Raw genomic sequence first — 15,623 nt, 5'->3', positions numbered from 1 at the left:
GAATATAATTGTTCTATTAAAATATTATTAGTTATTGTTGGTCATCTCTTACTATGTCTAATTTATAAATTAAATGTCATCATAGGTATGTATATATACAAAAAACACTATCTACAGGGTCTGAGACTCTTTGGCGTCTGCAGTTTTAGGCATCCAAAACTGGGTCTTGGAATCTATCCCCAATGCATGAGGAGGACTAATGAATGACTGGTGCCATGGAATCATGATATCAGTGTGTGAAATGTTTCTGATTAATCCCTGCATCACTGATGATCTCATTTAAAAGTGTCATAATAGGCATGAAAAGCATGGTTTTAGGCATAATAGACATGAAAAGCATACTCAGACTTAGTATGAGTTCTAAGATGTGTGATTTTGGACCAGTTATTGAAACTTTCTATCATTTGCAAAATGAAAAATATAATAAGAATTATTAAATTAATAATTGTCATTGAAGCATTTGATCAATATCTGGCAGAAAATTTGTCAAATAAATATGCTTATTATTTTTCTGCATAAGCTCTATATACTAATATTTAAAAGTGTTTAGTGGTGTCTAAAGTCTTTTTACAAGCTATGTATGTATATCTATTGCATATATCTAAATCTACCTGAATGCTTAAGTTTACAGCTTAAGTACAACAAATGTTATATAAATATTATCCTACTACTTGCTATTACTACTACCAGTATTGTTATTATTAATTTATTCTTTCATGTTTACAATCAAAATCACTCATACTCACAAAAATATGTTATGGAATTAATAAAGAATATTGAACCAATGTCTTCTGACTCAGGGACTTGAGCCAATATCTTCTGACTATAAACTCCATACCCTATCCATCACACTACAGTCACTTATCTACTACAAAATTAATTAGTTCTAAAATATAGGATTTTTAGGGGTGTTAAAAAACCTCTATAAATCTATGAAAAATAATTGTAAGATATACCAAAGGTAGAAACAAACAAACAGCCAGACAAAGGTTATCTTTAAACAGCCTAGCAATATGTGTTTCTTCAATTGCAAATATATTATAGAATCAAATGTTTTCACTTCCTAGTCTACATAGAGTTGTGGGATGAAAATCATATCAGTATTAATTATAAAACTCTATAATTGATAGTCATAAACATGTCTTTGTAATATGTAAAATCTTGAAAGGCATTATAAATATTATAAACTAAAATAATTCAAGTTGCTCCAGACCAAGAACATGTTATTGCTAAGCAATGGGTTTGGGCCAGCACTTTTGTTTGTTTTTATAGGATGTGGCTGCAGCATTTTTCTTCATAAAATTATGTCAGTATTTGCAAAACTCAGCCAGGGTGAAGAATTTTCATACAAAATCCAAAGAGAGCCAACCACTCCTCTAAGGTTAGCATAATAGGAATTTCAAGGGTAAATTTCAAATCAAAGTGTTTAAATATATCTCCAATTTTATGACTCAACCTATGCAAAACAAGATCAGTCAGTATACTCCATTTCTTACAGCAGTTTACATGACTAAAAGTTATATTGTGGTTTGTTATTCATTCTATGTTGCCTATCTTCATGACATCATGTATAGGAAAAAGGGATAGTGTGAATATAATCAGACTAAATAGTTTTATTCTTTACAAACACTATCACCTCATCAATAATATTTATTTTCTTCCATGTGCAAAAAGTTATATGCATATAGTGCTATGACACAATAAGTTGAATAAGTGTTCATGGCATAGTCTATACCTTTTAAGTCCACCATTTGACTTGAAAACTCAAGACACAAAACTTTGACAAGTTAAATTCAAATCTTAATGGTAGTAGTATGAGATAGTAAGGTGATACACATTGCTTAGGTTAAAAACAATGAAAGAACTGACAGGAGGTTAGAGGAGAGTAAAAAGGCAAGCAATTCAGGGTGGTTTGATTTATGTATATTCATATGTATGTGTGAGATATGAAATATTCTAAGTTATGAGAACATACATATAAGTGTATAAGTGTATGTGTGACATAATATTGTATATGCCACATAATGCACACATATACACATATGTTTTTGTGATATCTATGTGTGCTATAGTCTAGTTCATTTCAATCTAACTCAGAACATCTTGACTACCAAATGTATATTAAGTACTTCCCAAGTGTAAATGTGTAGTGAAGTGGGGACAAGTGAGAACAAAGAATAAACCTTTCAATTGTGTAAGCACTCTTCAAGAAAAGAAAAGGTGGTGAAATATATCCTCAGCAGAGGTTAACAGAGCTTCTTATTTTAGTTGTTTCTTTTTGTACCTTCCAATGAAATGTCCGAGCTGAGGCACCTGGGTGGCTCAGTCAGTTAAGCGTCCACTTCGGCTCAGGTCATGATCTCACAGTTCGTGGGTTCGAGCCCTGCATTGGGCTCTGTACTGACAGCTCAGAGCCTGGAGCCTGCTTCAGAATCTGTGTCTCCCTCTCTCTCTGTCCCTCCCTCATTTGGAGTCTCTCTCTCTCAAAAATGAATAAATGTTAAAAAAAAATTTTTTAATGAAATATCTGAGCTGGAGCTAATCTTTGAAATGACATGAGAACCATTCTAACAGTCAGTTTCCCATAATAAGTATAACTGGCTTTGTTATAAAAAAAAAATAGTTGTCTACAGACAGTTCCTCCTTGCTACATGGTTTGGAATCATGTAGAAAATGATAAAACTATATTTTTCATCTTTATTTTATATTTATATTTGGAATGACTGCCCTTTGTCTGATCTAAACAGATAGAGACAGCCAAATGCATTTGGCCTTAGATCTTTAACTGAAAGTAAGTATGACTTAAGGCAATTAATTTATCTTTTCTTTTTTTTCCCTGTAAACTCATCTATAAAGAAAAAATTCTTATCTCCTCCATTATATATTGGTTGAACTAATGTCTGTAAATGAGTGTTAAGTACTGTGCATATTTTATTCAGTCCTTTCAAGTTCGTATCAAGACCATATTATGTATGCAATATGTAAACTATGAGTCATATTATCTTTGACTTTCTCTTTGCTTTCAACAACGTGGATGATATTTCTTCAAGGTGCTACCTGACAATGTGAGGATAGAGTATTTTAGCCAAATACCTGCAGAGAGGGTGATGATGTCTTGTGCCTTCAAGATGGTGCCAGCAAGCTTATCATCCATCTTAATTTCTCATGACATGTTTATCTACTTAATTCACTGTGGCATGAAGGAGAGATGAAGATGGTCTGCTTTAGATAAGCTTGACAGTATGCAGTATCCTTTGCACCTCATTAGACCTATATATTTAAAAAAAGAAGAGAGCAAGAAAAGACTTATTTAAATAGCCATTTAAGAATTTTCTTTACAAATCATGACAGCAAAGAGATTTCAAGAAGCTTATACACCAACAAAGATAGATCAGAAACAATCTACTATATGAATATTCTCTTGCCCTTTAAACAAAATTTTACATGAGCTTGTTAATATTATTTTCACAACTCATTTCTTAATTCTGTGCCAACAAGTAACTTTGTGGGGAATTAAAATCCAATAGGCACTAAAATATGCAAGAAGAGTAGAAGTATGAGAATATTTTAAGCTATACTATTACTTTAAATTAAAGACTAATGCTTATCCTTTGCTTAGAGAAAAGATTTTATGCCATTTTTAGACGCTGTATCTTTAAAGTCCTCAGAATTAGAACAGTGTCCAAATTGGTTACTTAGTCTCCAGAATAATACAAGTAACTATATTCATCAAAATATATTATAAAGCCTACAGATTTATTTTAATAAATTTATTTACATAAATTTTTTTAAAATGTTTTAATGTTTTATTTATTTCTAGGAGAAAGAGGGAGAGAGAGACAGCGTGAGCAGGGGAGGGTCAGAGAGAGAAGGAGTCACAGACTGAAGCAGGCTCCAGGCTCTGAGCTGGCAGTCAGCACAAAGCCTGACGCGGGGCTCGAACCCACGAACTGCGAGACCATGACCTAAGCGAAAGTCGGACACCTAACCGACTAAGCCACCCAGGCGCCCCTATTTACATAAATTTTAAATGGAGTTTCATCTATGCTTTATCTAATATCAACTTCCTAGTACTTTGGAGCTTGTGGTATTCGGAATTCTATTCAGGACAATGTAATATTTATAGGCTATTCATCTGTTCCAGATGTTCACATAGTTTTATTGTGCTAGAATTTATATTTAGTTGGTTACCAGATGCCAGCACCCTCATTGCATGGCATAAGTCTCCTTCCTCCATATCAGTGCTTGACAGAGCAGCCATGCCCACAGAAATAGATGCCTTCTTTTTTTAAAGGATGGTGTTGTCCAAGGTTTGTCCTAGATATGTAAGAAATAGGAATTTCAGGATACCTTGTGTTTGAATGATGCTCTTTAACCAAACAATTTTAACTTTTCTCTGGCTTTCAATCACTGTTTTTTCATGTCTTACTTAAATTTATTTTCTACAAAATACAATAGAGTAATTTGCTATATTTTAAACTAAACCAAAAGTATATGAAAATGGAATTTCTGAGCAGGAGGTTGTAGGGATAGAGTTACTGGTAGCAAGTCTCACACACTCTGCACGATATATAGAAAACTCTGGCTCTGGAAACTGACAGACCAGTTGTAATTCTAATTCCACTATCTGATAGCTGTGTGACCCTACAGAAATTACTAAATTTCACTCGTACTTATTATTTCATCTATAACATGAGGATAATAATATTATCTATTTCGAGGAGTTCTTTTGAGAATAAAGTGAGATATTGTAAAAATTGTTTATCTCTGTTCTCAGCATAAAGTTGAATAAGGACACATTTTTCAAAAATAATTTTCCAAGGGTAATTTAATGACTCTTTTTCTTTAACTGGTTTGTACAGTCACAAGAATGGAAATTCATTATTAATACTTTTGAATCTGGAGATATAGAGAGAAGTAATAACATTCTTTCCTTCATACCCATCTGTACTGTCAATCTTATATATTCACTCTATATATCAATCCCATGTAAATATAAATGGATATTTTTAAAACATAGCACAATTTTCATGAAACACTATGTAATTCAATAAATATTAAAATCATTTAAATATATGTCTAGTTTTTCTCATTATGCTCATTAACTGCTAAAATGGATTGGTGATGTTATCACTGTATTTGTCAGCAACTGGAGAATTGCTTATCTATTTCTGGGCTCTATTTTGGGTCCAAATTATCTAAATTAGCATTATCCTAGCATTCCAAGTGTAGACATGGATAAATTAGTTGTCTTTCCCATTGCCTAAGTTGTGTAGCTGATTTTGTACATACAAATGCAGTATGAATTACTGGCATCAAAACAGTATATCATACAAAGCTTCTTCAATTTCAGGAGGCAGGTTTATAAAATGTGGATTTTCATCACAATATTTATAAACTAAATAGTGGCCTCTCAAACCACTATTGATGTAGTCCTAGGATTGTTTTATTATTGAAATAAAATTCTGAAGTAAAAAATTGTCTAAAAGTTATTTTCCTCTTCTTAAGTAACAAAATGCTCTTATTTTCCAGCTCTATCTGAAGAAATATATTGATTTCTTTTTTATTATTTTTTTCTTTATTTGAGAGAGAGAGAGAGAGAGTGAGTGAATACAAGCTGAGGAGGGGGCAGAGAGAAAGAGAGAATCTTAAGCATACTCCAAGTTTAGCATGGAGCCCTACATGGGGCTTAATCCCATGACCCTAGGATCATGACCTAAGCCAAATTTAAGAGTCAGATGCTCAGCCAACTGGGCCACTCAGGTGCCCTTAAATATATTAATTTCTGACTTCTTAGCTTGTAAAAAAACATAAATGTGCCTTTTATTATCACTAGTCCTGAATATGTATTTAAACATAATTTTCTTTGATAGTAAAACAAAAAAACTAATATATAAAGTGATTAAAAGATGTCCTTTCTTTTCCCAAGGTAGTTATATTAGTTTCACTTGTACAATAGAGCAATTCAACCATTCCACATATTTCTCAACTTCTCAACAAGTGTGAAATATTCCTTCTAACATTAGAATTTATAGATATGTATCGTATGTTGATCCTTATATTTTGAAACATAATCTCTTCATATAGAGCAGAAAATATGTTTTGATTTTTCAATATTTAATATGACCAGCATTATGAGATTTATTTCTCATATGAGAAAACACAATTAAGGTACAACTCCAAAGATATTATAGTGTCTAATTCCACCTTGTGAAAATTTGGATTGAAATGGGAAAATAGATTGTTAAAAACAAACTGTAAAATACTTCATGGAAGACAAAGTAAACTTGAAGGATGAAAGATGAATTGACATTACTTTCAATAACCCAGCGTCATTATTCTGAGCATGTAATACATCTAAAATATTCTATTAAACAATTGAATTAAATGTTAATTTTTTTCTCTGGTCGCCTGTCCATGTCATGAATAGTAATGATTTCAAAAATTATAAGGGAGGTATTTATAAGACACTAAACTGCTGGAGGAATGGTTCACTCTTCATGGTGGTAGTATTATGTCTTATACTTCCATTTATAATATCAAAATAATTCACCATGATTGATGCTAGGATAGTAAGCCAACAGAAGCAATAGGGACTTGCCACTTATTATTTGCTATTATCATTTAGCAATATTGCAATTCAGTACTATTACTTTTATTATAACTTAAATGATTTGAAATATAATTTTGAACAAATAAGCATAAACGAAATGGTATTTACTTCCTATGCTATTTTTTTGTTCACTTATGGTAAATTTAACATTAATGATAGCTTTCAACCTGATAGCTCAGGCAAGTGATGAACTGTGTATATTCTTAGAAGAGTGATTGAAGATGTACTGGACATCTTCTAAAATGATACCTTATACTTGTGCTTGAATCTAGAAATTTATCAGGCTGTCTACTGTTTATGCCATGTTACTCTATACTCTTTCTACTGAAGTCCTGGTACATAAAGCTTAATAGAAATTCTTGATAGCAGCTGTGTTTAAAATTTATAATCTCCCTAAATATATACATGCATTATAATACTTAAAGTATATTACATACTCTAGTTAGTAAATTTGTTTTCTGCACGGTATAAAGTAAAAATTCTGAAACCCTTTTATGTGTATATGAGGATAAAAATACATAAAGTTATTGTAGATAAAGAGAATTGTGTTTGTCACTGTTGGAGAAAGAAGTAGTAAATATAAATATTATTTATAATATGTTTCATTATTTATAATATTATAAGTAATGAAAAGAAGGAGGCTAGAATAATTCTGGTGACACTGAATTAGAATCAGAAGTATCAGTATGACACAAATATATTATATCATATATATTATATATATTGATAGATTGATATGGGTGTATGTGTATGCAGTTTTGTGTGTATGTACATATATATATTCATGTATATATACACACATACTACACACACACACACACACACACACACATTTCTATGCTTAATCCACTGAAAGAGCCCCAAACCAATGAAATTCCAGTACCAGTGCACAACTAGTTTCTAGATCATGGTTTCTAAATATGATTCCCCAGTGAAAAATACCATAGCTACTAAAAGAAGTACTTGATTCCAGAGCTGTTTAGTGAAAATACAAAGTAAGCATAAATATCTTATGGTGCCAGAAACACAGCAGTGTTTCAAAAAAAGTGAGATCGTGTCAAAAAGACAAAGGAGCCAACCTGAAGAAACTACCCAAGGCCAAACTGGAACAATTTGAGGAACAAAACAAACTTTAGTATTGAATTATAACCAATAGAATAAAACAATATCTATGTTTCATACTTACATGCAATAATAATTAAATAATAAAAGATGTGGGAGAGGAGGGATAGCTTTCCATTATAAAAGAATTCAAATTTTAAAATATACAAGGAATAAAGCAAAGATAAAATCACTATTCAGCAAACATTAGGTTAATAATTATTGCAGGCAAACTCCACCTGTGGATGGTAAAATCAGTGACCAAAATTTGAAAATAGGATATCTGCAGGGTCTGAGTGCATCTTCTTGAAGGCATTTTTGATTATAAAAGGAATAATAGAAATGTTACAGTGGAGAAACTTGGCAGACAACTTCAGAAACCTATCAGGGTTAACATTATCTGCAGTAGACACGTCAAGATCCTGGACCATCCGATATTATGCACTGAAAAGGACATACCATCATTTCTGTTGTATTCTTGTCAAAATTTCAGAACTGAGGGGTGCTTGGGTGGCTCAGTCGGTTAAGCGTCTGACTTCGGCTCAGGTCATGATCTCACGGTTTGTGGGTTAGAACCCCATGTGGGGCTCTGTGCTGATGGCCAGCTCAGAGCCTGGAGCCTCCTAGCTCAGAGCCTGGAGATTCTGTATCTCCCTCTCTCTCTGACACTTCCCTGCTCATGCTGTCTCTCTCTCTCTCTCTCTCAGAAATAAATAAAACATTAAAAAAATTTTTTTTTGAAAAGTTCAGAACTGCGTTCTGGTCAGAAAATACCAGACATATCCAAATTTAGTCACATTCCACAAATAATTCATTGATCGTCTTTGAAAATTTACGTATCATGAAAGGGAAAGAAAAACTGGGAGTGATCACAGATTGGAGAAGATCAAGGAGATACAGCAACTGATATACTTTATAAAAGACAGTCTTTGCAACTTGAAGAGTTACTTTATAAATCAACCCAAGTGTTCAACAGTGATATTGAATTTTTGCAAATGAATCCTCTGAATATTGTTTGTATTTTATACAAAAACATTTGGAAATCTTTAATCAAAGTATTCAGCAAATGCAACGCAGGAACAATTCACTTCCAAAGCTTTTAGGGAAATGTAATTATTGACAATTTTGCAAACAGGCAGACATTGTAATGTATCTCTGTAAAAAGCAAGAGAGCTCAAAGGGTATACTGGATTGAACTTGAAATTACCAAGTTGCAATTTGGAAGTTCTCAACTTCTGGTAAAAAATATTTTAAAGGAATTCATAATTCTAAATGAATAAATTTACATTCTGTAGTGGAATTGAAGAAAAATGAGAAGGCTTATTATTTGCAGAATTTAAACTGAGTAAAATATAAATAGAGGGAAAATGGATTTATGAGAATTTTCTCATAAAAGCAATTTCTGAAGAAAGGTAATTTGAATGGAGGCCAATGGTAAATGCCTATTAAAATAAATAATTGGATTGAAATATTTACACATTTAAATATAAAAAATATTATAATTAAGAATATCTTTGATTTCACAGAATATGCACTGAGTTTACCAATACTTTTACAGCATCTATAGAGTATCAGTTAAAACTATTATTATTTTTTGTTTGTTTTTTTAATGTTCTTTTTTTTTTTTTTGAGAGAGAGAGACAGAGTGCAAACAGAGGAGGGACAGAGAGAGAGGGAGACAAAGAAACTGAAGCAGGCTCCAGGCTCTAAGCTGTCAGCACAGAACCCAATGCAGGGCTCAAACCCAGGAACCATGAGATAATGACCTGAACCCAAATCTGCCACTTAACCGACTAAGCCACCGAGGTGCCCCAGTTAAAACCATTATTATCAGCAGAGAATACCTAATTAATGGTGTGTATAAATCACATTTAGTAACCTTAAAATTCAACTTTAGATAGGATTGCAGGGAATTATATGAAAAAAATATGAATATCTCAAAATATATGCTTCAGAGAAACAATCTGGTATTAGTGACATAGTATTAGGGATAGACTCAACCAACATTTAGTGACTATACACCATAATTATTATACCCCTTATATTATTTTTAATGATTGATTAATAAATGCATATGTTTTGTTTGAATGCACATGTTATGTTTATTATACTATGAAGAACTGTTTCTTAAAATAGTCTTTTAATAAACTACCAAGTTGTTAGCTATTACATAACTCCTCCAAAAAGTATACATTGTTATGAATTTTTAGTACCCTTTCACTCATAAAAGTGTGTCTGTTGGGGGCGCCTGTGTGTCTCAGTTGGCTAAGTGACCAACATTTGATTTGGGCCCAGATCATGATCTCATAGTTCGTGAGATGGAACCCCACATCAGGCTCCATGATGATGGTGCAGAGCCTGCTTGGGATTTTCTCTCTCTCTCTCTGCCCTTTTCCCTCTGCACTCTTTTCTCTCTCAAAATAAATAAAGAAACATTAAAAAAAAAAAACAAACCAGTACCTCTGTTGAATGATATATATTATGTTTCACAAAAAAAACCCCACTATCTAATAGAGTATTAATTCACTTGCTACACGCATACAGTGAAAGCGGAGATGGATAAAGTGTTAAAGATAGGATGTAAACAGAAGCGAGGTGCATCCTGCATACTAGGATGGTGAGCAAGTGCATGATGGTCAAGATGGCTATTTTGGAAGGGCACACTGAATCCTGAAACTTGAAAATGCTTTAGCATTTTAGCTTTAGCTATGTGAAGAAAAGAGAAAGTCTTTGGGGCAAAAACCAGGAAACATCTGCAAGCCCCAGAAATTGAAATGTCACTGGATACTATGACCAGGGAGAGAGTGGACTATGATAAAGCTGGAGAAGTGGACAGTGAATAGAGATGCCTTAATCTAGTCCAATTCCCTAGGAAACAGCCTCTATGACAGAGATTTTCATGTAGAAATTTTTTTCTGAGAAATGTTCTCAATAACAACTGTAAGGGAGTGAGAAAAGCATAATCGAACATACCGAGAAGTTGAATGGGTGTGTATTGTGTGTATGTCATATATCATAGATCACATATATCAGAAATCATATATATTAGAAATGGGTTGCATCATCAAGAGAGGAAAAAGCAGGAGTATTACACATTGGCTTTATGTATTTTGGCTAAAAGCAAAATAAGTCACTTCTGCCCCAGCCCATTGACTACAGTAGTAATTTGGACTGACGTAATTGCATGGGACCTGAAAAATGTGTAAGAAATAGATGGGAATGCTTGGTGCAGTTGCGCCTTCCTTACAGGAATTAAAAGAGGCATTCCATAAAATCAATATCTATCTACAACACCTACTATAGCCTAATAAAGGTGTCAATAATATTTTTATGTGGAGCTACATATGAGATTAGCATTAAACACACAACCATATGTATAAGTAGAAACTCAATACATATTTGTTAAATTGCATAAGTAGTGTCAATGTTGAGATGAATAAATAACATTCCATGTATATTCATTTGGTATCAATTTTTATTTGTGATGTTATTTTAACATTGTACTCAGATTTCCTCCAAACGGGTCCTCCTTGCAAAAACTTTTGTTCCCCAAATCTGAAAATAATTGAAATGTACACTTGAGTTTTTCAGCACCAGATAGTTAATAAATGTCTGAATAATTTGGTCAGAGAAGGTGATAAATTAGTACGTACTCTTTCTGCATGATGATAATCTCTTCTTTTAGAAATATTACCCACGTAATATCTATTCCTTTTTTATTGTACTCAACCTAAGTGAACTGCCATATTTATTTCGAATAGTATATTCAGAGACAGAAATACTACCAACAGCTTTCTTTACGATCCTTTTGGCCTTACCCTGAGGTAAACTAGGGTCAAATTTCATTTATCACTTGACAACAGTAAAGCTTATACTGATCAATAGATTACAATGGCATCCAGCTCATATATCTAAGTAGCCACAGGTTCCTGAGCAAAGACTGGAAGACTGCACATCCATTCTGTAAAACAACGTATCTCCTGAAAGCTACATACCATCACATTATTTGCCTCCTTAAATACAGGCATCACTAATTTCGGATGATAGATCAGAATGGAATTTTCCAAAGTGAAGTGGGATAGGCGGGACTGGAAGGCAAGATGAGGGAGATTTGAAAAATTGGAGGAAGAAAAACAATAGTCAGGCATTTAAAAAAATAGCCTTATTTTCCCATATCTAAAGAAGTTTTGCTATGATATGAATGAAGTAAGATGCTAGAGTTGCTCAAAGATGTTCAAAGATATAATTGGAAGGAAATGATGGAAATTTCTTGGGAGGTAGAAAAGTTTTATATCTTACTTGGAGAGATGATTGCTTGGGTATATACATTTACAAAAACTCATCAGTTGTATGCATAAGGTCTGTGTATTTCATTCTATGTAATTTTCCCCTCAAAAACAGAATACAATATAGTTTCTTTGGAAACTCCAAAACTTAAGCTATTATCAAAAATATGAAAGATGCGGTGATAATGATTCCTATAGCATTTCCATTTAATTCTCTACTAGAAGAAGTGCAATTATTGTGCACTTATTGAAGAATAATTATCAGAAGTAACAGTTGTGTCAGAATGGGTATTTTCTACTAAGAAAATTATTCCAGTCCTTAGTACTCAGTATTTAGTTATTCCAAAGCAAAATAGTCCAGTCTTTTACCACCTGATATGTATCTATTCTTCTGGAAATGGATTTTTCTTCTTTTTTATTTCCCTCTGATAACAATCAACTACAGAAGGGGTTTGCTTTCATCTGAGCTATGTCTTTCATTGTCTAAAATTTATTCACATGGACTATGACCATATAACCATTTCAAAGCATATTATACTATTCCACTATTTTCAAGTACTAATCTAATAAGAACTAGAAAGTAGAAATGGGCAGATACTCTGAATGTTTTGGTAGTCATACACATGCAAAGAGGGTTAATGATAAATTATTTGAAGTTACAAAAACCTGCTGCATCAATAAAATCCTGTGTCACTCAATGTTCTAGGGACATTTGCATATTCTCTCAAAATTAAACTGTGTGTATATTCTATACACTTTTGCTAAGATACCATCTCTGACGCCTTCTAATTCACTTGCCTGTTTTGAGTGAACCATGCAAGGGAATCCTACCTGTTACATGCAACAATACAGGTCACCCTTCCTGTTGGCTCTTAAGGCTTTGCAGATTCAATCATCGTTGAGAATTTGGTAGCAGGCAGAGATGCAATAAGGACTCTGCAGAAAAGTGGAACAACAAAATCATACATTGGTCCCTTGGTTGGGGAGGCAAAGCCATGCTTTTGTTTTGCACAAGCAACTCTCCTTTGAGAATATTACTCCTCTCAGCAATAGTAAACAAACACATAAATAAATGAAGGTTCTTTGTCCAGTAGCTCCAGAGATTTTGTTTCATTGGAACAAATTAGGTCATGGTCACGTCTCTGAATTAAACGCAGTCTGGGAAATTAAATGATTTGATTAGCCATTTCTGAATCCCAGATGCCTCTGGAGCTTGGAGGCAAGTATAGAATACCTGATGCAAATGGAAGCCAAATCAAACATGGGAGCAAATTAGTGTTAGCATTAGCAAAAAAAAAAAAAAAAAAAAAAAAGGCTAATCTGCAGCAGTTTTATATTCACCCATCATTGTATACTTTAACTGGTAAGCCCCAAAATCGCATCTGGAGATGCAAAATTGTGTCTGAAGTTAGAGTGTGTCCTTTTTATTAGTTTAATATATTAAAGGTTAAAAGTAAATAAACACTACCTCAGGCATTCATAATGCTAAATATTTAAAGAAAATTTCCATTCACTTTTTACCCTTTCCATAACTCGAGGCCATACAATTACTTCCTGTCTCCCCCCCCTCCCCGGCCCCGCTGCCTAGAGAAGTAAGGAACATTGTCTGCATGTGCTCCTTTATTGTTTCCTCATCTCTTGTCTCACCAATTTCTCTCCTCTGTTGGCAGTGGTGCGGGACACAAACAGTTGTTGTCCTCACTCTGGCAGGTATTTCAGGATAATTCAATTTGATACCTCAACACCTTTTGTAATTCCAAGCAGATGAGATTTCTTATTCATACAATAGGCAGGGAATGTTCAGGATGATATATCTTTCATATTTTCTTTTCCTGACTTCTTTCTGTGCACATCTTCAATTCACATGACTTTTTAACTTCTGGATTGCTTTGAATAGGTCATAGTAATATAGATGTAGGGAGTACAAAAAAGCTAAATATATTTAATCAAAGCATAAAGATTTAAAAATTCCATCACTTCATTGAAATTTACAGAGAACAAGCATTGCAATTATTTTGATTATAATTATAATTGTGTTAATTATAATAATCTGTACAAATTTTTCTAAAACCCCAAATCAAACCAAGAAAATATCTTGCGCCTGATAAGATTGCTTTATTTTAACTTTTAACTATTTCAAAGATGTTCTCTTATACCTTTGTAAAGTATAATTTTTGTTTGTGGAAAAAAATAAAATTTCACTGCAAAAACACAGTGTAGAATGATTTCTGTACATGGTCAATTTAACAGAATAATTTAAAACTGTGTTCTGAGGGTACAGTTCTTTTTTCAAGAGTTGAGGAGTACAGGATAAAAATAGAATGAAGGAACTCTTCCTACTTTCATGCATTTATACCTAGAGAATAGGTTACATTATATATGAAATCAGGCATATCCACAGACTGGGGTGGAAGCTAATAGGCAATAAGAGGATAAGAAAAAGCTATTTTTAAATAACAGGAAGCTCTGTTGATCCTGTGTAACATTTATTTTAAAGATGAAGAAATGCTCTAGATTGATTTTAATAGCTGGGAGAAAGGCATGAGGAAAGGTTGCAGGAGATCAGTAGGAAGGAAATGACTGTTGAAGTCCGTTCATTCTATTAGGCTTAATCTTCCTTATTCCACTTCATTTTCTCAGGAACATTTTGAGGTTGCTGCTATTCAATATTTATTTCGTGAATGCTAACACCATGTTAAGTAACTTCCCCAAAGGCTTCAGAGTGAAAGTGGTCAGAATCAAGAAACAAATGGTGAGTACATTATTGTGTTCACAGCTAGCATCAAAGTTCCTGTGAGGGAGAATTTTCTTGATAAGGAAAATGTTCTTATGGCATCACTTAGGGTAGAAGATCAGGGCCTCTGGGAATTGGTAGAGGCAGGAACTCAAACTGCAAATAAAAAAAATTAAATAACAATGTGTTTCACTAAAAGAAATAAAATTAAGTGCCCACATTGGCAGCACATTTACTAAAACTAGAAGGACACAAAGAAGATTAGCATGGCACCTGCATAAGGATGACACTGAAATTCATGAAGTGCGCCATATATTTCAGAAAGCAAGCAGAAAATAAATAAAATAAAATAAAATAATAAAATAAAATAAAATAAAATAAAAGTTGAGGGATCACTACTTTGGTGTGCTCATGAAAGGAAAAACAAAAGAAAGACAGATTGAAAACAGAGAGTTTTAGTAAAACTAGGCTCTAGGTGAGCTAAAAATTCAAAGAGAAGTCCAAGGATAGATGAAGAAACTCTGAGAAACAAGAATTTTGAGTGCAAATACACATCAACTTGTGTTCCCTAAATCCTCAGTCAAGACTGATGGAAGTTTGGTCACGAGAGTTTTGCTCTAGTTGTTGTGGTGGGTTGCTGAAATTTGAACATGGGTCTAGATGTCAGACCTGGAAGGCATGTGTGAAATAGGAACACATGTGTGAGAAAAGAAGCTTGGAGTTTGAGGTGCCTCAGTTTTTCAGTTATTTCTTCTTGTCAATTTACCTAGATCTCAGAAAATGTTATCTAACACCTCTCTTTCATTTAACTTGTGTTCTTTTATTAAAATATTTTAAATATTTATTATTTATTTATTTGCAAGAAAGAGAGAATGCAATCAGGGCAAAG

The 15,623-nt window shown here is 33.1% G+C and overlaps 1 long non-coding RNA gene and 1 other non-coding gene across 2 annotated transcripts; both read left to right on the top strand.

Annotated features, from left to right (window-relative positions):
• Positions 1–346: 346 nt before the first annotated feature.
• LOC120225121 lies at positions 347–14,749 on the top strand. The gene is made up of 4 exons (XR_005526740.1): positions 347–357; positions 4,914–4,917; positions 7,293–7,297; positions 14,641–14,749. It is a non-coding gene; the product is annotated as an uncharacterized LOC120225121 (long non-coding RNA).
• Positions 14,750–14,945: 196 nt separating this feature from the next.
• LOC120225122 lies at positions 14,946–15,052 on the top strand. Its single transcript, XR_005526741.1, has one exon. It is a non-coding gene; the product is annotated as a U6 spliceosomal RNA (small nuclear RNA).
• The last annotated feature ends 571 nt before the right edge of the window (positions 15,053–15,623 follow it).

The sequence above is a fragment of the Hyaena hyaena genome, unplaced genomic scaffold (assembly GCF_003009895.1).
Source record: "Hyaena hyaena isolate Hyena2069 unplaced genomic scaffold, ASM300989v1 scaffold_1330, whole genome shotgun sequence".
Classification (NCBI taxonomy): Eukaryota; Metazoa; Chordata; class Mammalia; order Carnivora; family Hyaenidae; genus Hyaena; species Hyaena hyaena.
Note: the sequence above shows the minus strand (reverse complement) of the source record. Positions and strands in the feature narration are given on the sequence as shown.